Raw genomic sequence first — 6588 nt, 5'->3', positions numbered from 1 at the left:
CACATAAGTTTTAGCCCCATAAATTAGGCACAACTTTATCCCAGTTGGATGGAGGCTACACATCTTGTCAACGACTAATTTGTCCCGAATCTGAAATTTAACAATTGTTGCTTCCCCATTTAGATTCCCAAAGGATTTATGAGCTTTGATTTTGCTTTCACATTTTGGATTAGAATGCTCCAGCAGTTGCATCCAAAAGCGGCATTCCTTTTACAAATTTTCCTTTGAGCAGAGCACTGCAAGGCAGGCATGAATTTTATCAATCTCTTTTTGTTTTCTTGAGGGAATAATATTTTTTCATTCAGCTATCAAACTTAGGTTTCATTTAAAAGTTCGATTGGAGAGCTCTCATTGCATCAAATGATGAATTTTATGACTGAACGGACTGTTAGTCATCTCATCGTAAATAGTTATTAAGTTTGCACTTTCATTAACTGAAAATTTGTGGTGATACAAGTATATATGATTGATAACTAGAAATTGTAAATATATATATATATATGTACTGAGAGCTTTCTTTTGATAAACTTTAACAAAGAGAGTACTTTAAACATCTCACTTCCTTTTTTTTTTAAGAATTTTTCAATCAACAGATCTCATATCAGAAAATGAACCCCCGTCACATATATTTACTGTTGAAAATAGGTAAAAAGATGAACCAGGGCTGATTGAGGGAAAAAAACAAGGATTGTTCAATGAAATTAGCTTTGAAAATTTGTTTTTGGAACTACCAAAACCAAATCTAAAATGAATTTTTACATATTCTAATCGATTGACCGCCATATATATGCGTTTCTCCGGTACAAAACTTTATGATATTTGATGTGGTAGCTTGGATGGAATAATCATGTCCTCAACAATGAGGAACTACAGGGCAGGCTATGAAAGAGATGGCTTAGCTAGGCTTCTTCTAAAGCTAACATGATCGAAAATACAACTGGTACGATAACAAGAAATGGGAGTAACAAAAACGAAAGTGAGGAAATCAAAGGGCCCTCATTTTTTGTCTTTCAACGTGGTCTCATCATCACAAAATAATCTTTTTCCTTATAGGCCTTTAGTTTGCTTTTTCCGCTCAGTTGTCAGAGTCATACGGTTTCCTTCTTCTTCCTTCCAAATATTTTACACTTCAACTGATAATATGCAAGTTGGAGTCCTCAATGCACACAAAAGGTAAGTACTTTTTTTGTAAAAGTTTTCTCTGAATTGGCTTTTTGGTCCCATTCACACAATAAGGCTTCGTTTTTCTTCTTCCTTTTTAATTTTGTCTCCCTTTCTTTTTTAATTTGATTAGCATAATAATTAATAATAGCTTCCTCTGTTATTATCTTTAATAACAGCCCTCCTAGAATTAAGTTGGTCACAGATCAATCTTCCTCTGGTTTCTTAGAGAATTACATTTGAACCTCACCATTGAGATTACTCTGCTTTCTTGATAGAATCCTATCCCAACTCTGCTAATAATGATAGGAGGATTTGATGGTATTTCTTTCAAATAGTTAGATTGAAATTTTTACTTCTTTAATTTTGACTAAGCAAATTTGTATCGTTTGTAAAGGATAAGAGACCAATTGATCAAAAATGTCAAGCAAAAGGTCTCAACTGATTACAGGCTAAGGGCCCTTGAGCTACATCCAAAGTATAAACCTCTTTGTTTAGAATGTAAACTAATTGAATATGGACAAATTTTATTAGGTTTATGATTCATTTATTTAATTAACGAATTTTTAAATGTTAATGTGATTATTTGATAAATTTAATAAAAAAAAAAACAAACAAAAATCAAATCTCATCAAACGTTCTATTAACTTACGTCAGTACGTTTTAAGAACTTTTTGTTATCCTAAAGGAGACGAATAAATTTTACACTAAAACAAACTCCCGGCCCAGAACAAACAAACAAAACTCTGAAGTCCAGCTTCCCCAAAAATGGGCTTTGAACATTAACTCACCGAAGGGAATTGCATTGTCTGATTGTCTCTTAGTGGATGCTGGGGGTGGCATGGTTGGTAGTTTAAGCAAAGGGAAGGGTGCATTAGTTTGTATTCAATCAAAGTTTTGAATCTATCATAAACAAAGGGTGGGAGAGGGGATAAAGTTGACAGTGGCATAACCTGCTTTGTCATTAAAATCCTATATATCTTAACCTCTTTATGATTTTATTATCATCTGTCCACAGAGAGAGAGAGAGAGTGTGTGTGATGTGTGCTGATATCAAAAAAGCTTTTGATGAAGTTTTTAGTAGTTGGATTGCGACTGTAAAGACGAATCCTTTTGCTTTTTTCTGTAAAATAACATTATGAAAATCTCGGTATCATTATCGGCCATTTTCTTCTCTCCCCCAACTCCCTCCTTCTCTCGAGTCTTCACATTTACTCTCATTAAAAAAAAAAAAAAACTACTGTACTATATAGGAATTTGGGCTCCCGATAAATAAGTTTCTTGCTTTTTCCTGAAACTGTAAGGTACGGATGATTTTTACTTGCCTAAGTTATATACTTTCATCTCTTTCTTGAACAAAGAAGCTTTTAAACTGATGAAAGAATGCATATTTGTTCTTTGTACACTATATTTGTATCTGCCATGGTTTCAGTCATACTCCCCAAAAGCAATCTCCTGCTGCTTTAGAAGATCTTGTTCGAAAACGATTGATATCTTTGCAATCCCACCCTTTGTTCTTCATTTTATAACAAACTTGCTAATTTCCATTAATTGTTCTTTCTTAGCCTTAATGTTTGTGGTTAACAACATTTTTGACCCAACAGAGCTTCTTCATGACCAGAGAACCACCATTCCTGTGTGAAAGAGCACCATATCTTCTTTCACCAACCCCTTTTCCCTTTTTTTTTGTTTCCTCCGGATTTCTTTTCTTTTTTTTGTTCTTGGGTTTTTCTTTTGCAGATAAAAAAACTAGCTTTAATCAGGACCGCTTGATCTGAGATTCCTGATTCATCCTTGTCTTGGGTTAAGAGCTGCCTCACTTTCTCTTTAGGTATCTCTCTCTCTCTCTCTCTTCCCTTAAAAAAAAAAAAAAAAAATTAAAAACATTTTCTCTTGCTCTGAAATCTGGCTTTTCCTCAGACATTCTGTCTCTTGCTGTTATCCCTTATGGTAGTCTACTTCTCGGGCTTGGTTTGTTGTTGGCACTCGGCACTTGTTTAGCATATATAACAAACAAACAAACATAAGCACATGTCATCTACTACCTCTATTATAAATTGGTAATGATGCATCCTACATCCATCATCATACACGTGGCTAATAATATTTATTGATTACATTCCGTACCTCCAGATTCTCCTCAATTGATCCTTTTCAGATTCCAAACCTTCTCTTATCCAACTAAACAAAAACCCCAACACCCTCCATACTTGAGTCACAGTTACTTAATGAACTGCCTAAACAAGAATTAGTTGAGGCGTCGGCGTATGTTTCTAAACGGGAGAGTGGTCTTAAGATGGTTATCTGTAGCAAATCGCATTTAGTTAACAAAAGCCGAATGGAAACAAGAAGGAGAAAGAAATTCACATCACATGACACTTTCTGTTAACAATGGATACGTGATATCCGGGGTGCTTCTTTTACCTCCGTAGAGACCAAACAACGTCGTTGTTTTGTATTGGTCTCACACTTCAAATAGGTGGCCCCCCAGGCTCGTTAGTCCCTCCAAAATAATAAATATTATGTAACAATTGTTCGACTAAAGGGGTCCCTAATGTCCCAAACCGCATCCATGTTGAAGAAAGATAGAGAATAGATGTAGGTCCTTGTGGCTTAGGCGCTTAGCCAGTTAGACTTCCTAGAATCCAAAACACAGAATGTTAGGTCAAGAACCACTGTGGGTTGGGGCGTAGGGTTTTCTTTGTGGTCGTCTCGATAAACCTGGCACTGGTTTGTCAGGAGGGTCCGAAGAAAAAATTAAAAATAAAAAACTTGCACATGATTTTGAACGTTAGAAAAATAAGAGGAAAGAGGAGAGATAAAGTAATAGTGTTTATGTGGATCCCAGCAGGAGGAAAAGGGGGTAAGGAGGGAATTTTGGGAAATGATTAAGGGTTGGCAAGGAAACAAGAAAAGGACAGAGATTGTTTGCGCAAATCTAGCTAATCTGGTGCTTCTGGGTCAAAGTAAAGTCAAAGTTGGGATTGAAGCTTTGGTTAAGGCAAGACCCCAAAGCCATCCCTCAGTCCAGTCTCTACCAACAAACACTATTCCTTATTTCTTTGCCCACATTCACTTCTTGGCCCCATTACGTTTACACAGACACAGTTCTCAGTATAGCCAGTAGATACATATGCGAGCCAAATCCCCCACGTCTTCATCTGCCACTTCCTCTTCTTCGTGGGAATGCTTTCTTTATCATTATTCACTATTTGAATATTTCAATCTTTGCTTTTTAAGATAGGACAAGAAAACCCCATGAAGAAGCTTTTCGAGGGAAAGGAGAAAATAAATAAAAGTGTGCAGACATCAAGCCCATGTTTTTTATTTTGATGTTTCTCTCTTTGCTTTCATTAATGTTCCTCTTTTTTTTTTTTGACCATATTTGCACTCTCCAACAAGGTTCTTTTCTTCTTTCTTTGTGTTATTTTTTTTGGGAATTAGTGTTTGAAAAAGCTCACCTTTTTTTTTCTCATTCTTTGTGTTTTTGTTATAATGATGATAGGATTGTGGTGGGGCAAAACCGGAAGCAAAAGGACCTTGCTTCAAGAGTGGTGGAATATGGTGACTGCTGTAAATCCATTTTCAAACAAAATTGAAGCAAGATTGAGCTTTTCCTTGAGAATTTTTTTGAAGGAAATGGGTTTTGGACGCTCATATGAAGCATGGGGCAATTGTAGAAGCAACCCCATTTTCTTCAAAGTCCAATCATTGCAACAAGCTCTCTTCTTAATCTTCTTATTCAGCTTCTGGTGATGTGAGGTGGTGGTTGTGGTGGCGGTGGCGGTAGGGGTGATATTGGCGGGATCGGCTCAATCTCTTTATTGTTCATTGTGATATACTAAAATTTTTTTGTTCTCTTTTTTGCTGCTGCTTGTTGGCCCATAGTAATGTTGGTAACAGCAACGGGTATGTTGGTCTCTTTGCTGATTTTTTCCCTCCTTTTTTTTTTTTTTAATTTTAGTGACGCTAACTTCCTCTTTTGGATTTAGTTTTGTGCTTTCACTTGATTCCTGAAGAAAAAAAAAAAAAAAAAAACCCATTTTCATGAGAACGGAGAAAAAAAAATCGAAACACAAGAAACCAGTATGAATCAGGAGGATAGAAAATGGAGCAGTAAATCGGTGGTAGGTAATTTTATGAGGGGTAGGTGAGTAAAGTAAACTTTTGAGGTCGCTTAAACAATGCAGACTTCAACGCTCGAACACTATTTTATAGCTCCCAGCCTCTGTCCCCGTAATGTATTATCTATCTTTTGGGGAAATTTGTATTATTATTACTCCTATAAATGTCACACCCATTTTTAAATATAGTGAGTTGATGTAGAAAAGTATTTATATAAGAATTTTTCATGTTAAGATTTCCATTTCTATGATAAATTTGCAATGCTTTTATTCTCATGTAGTATTTCTTATTCATTCTAATTGTTTTTCCTTTTTTTTTTTTTTATGTTATTGGGATTTATCTTTTGTGGGGATTGAGTTCAGTTGATTAGGATCTCGATATTAAACCGTTAGAAAAAATATTTATTTGGTTAGTTTAGTTGATTTTAGGGTTTCAAAATTAATACTCCAATTGAATAGATCAATTTAATTAATTTTGTAATTTATTTTTAAATGTTTTTATATAATATAAATACAACAATTTATATAATATGTTAAAATGATATATAATTTTTATGTAATAATATAATTATAGTTTTTTAATACTTAGTTAAAATCTATTCGAATTATGGGTTTGAATTATTTTGACTATTCATTTTAATTGGGTGTACGACTGCCTGGGCAAGAAAAGCAAAGGCAAAGACAAGAAAATTGAGGCGTGAGAGACGAGATGGGCTTGTAGTTCATGGAAGTGTCCTATCATCGGGCACTGCAAATTTGGGTTTTTGCTGCCTTTTTGGTTTTTGGTATGCACGTGAAACTGGGTTGTGTTTGTGTGTAGACCCTCCTCTCTCTCTCTCTCTCTCTCTCTCTCTCTCTCTCTCTCTCTCTCTCTCTCTCTCTCTCTCGTTTATCAGAAATGAGTTCAGAGTGTTTGATGTCTTTGGTGGGGCCTTTTCAGTGATGGTAATTTCCTGGAAACTGTTTTTTCAAGGAGAGAAAAAAACACCCCATTTGTGTTGCCTAATATGGTTTTCGCTTAATTTTATCAATTGGAGTCGGAAATTTATTTTATGTTATCATCTTAAAACCATAGAAATTTCGACTCAGTTTGAGTGTCCGGGTGCCCATCTAAATCAGAACAGGGGGAGGGTGGCACTTGTCAGCAAATTTATGATCTTATGGTAGTAGCAGAAGACAGATCTTACCAAGGAAATAACTATACTCAAACAGTGGTTTATGACCCTAGCTCTTTCTTCTCTACATTTTCTTATTCCTGCCTGTCATGCAACTAGTTTTGAAAATCAATACTGACCACTTCCTG

At 35.3% G+C, this 6588-nt stretch overlaps 1 long non-coding RNA gene across 1 annotated transcript; it reads left to right on the top strand.

Annotated features, from left to right (window-relative positions):
• The first annotated feature begins 1716 nt into the window (after positions 1-1716).
• LOC149518508 (uncharacterized) lies at positions 1717-5531 on the top strand. The gene is made up of 2 exons (XR_016343340.1): positions 1717-2992; positions 4667-5531. It is a non-coding gene; the product is annotated as an uncharacterized LOC149518508 (long non-coding RNA).
• The last annotated feature ends 1057 nt before the right edge of the window (positions 5532-6588 follow it).

Source organism: Durio zibethinus, chromosome 6 (genome assembly GCF_047325235.1).
Source record: "Durio zibethinus cultivar Kanyao isolate XHJ-2024 chromosome 6, ASM4732523v1, whole genome shotgun sequence".
Taxonomy (NCBI): Eukaryota; Viridiplantae; Streptophyta; class Magnoliopsida; order Malvales; family Malvaceae; genus Durio; species Durio zibethinus.
Note: the sequence above shows the minus strand (reverse complement) of the source record. Positions and strands in the feature narration are given on the sequence as shown.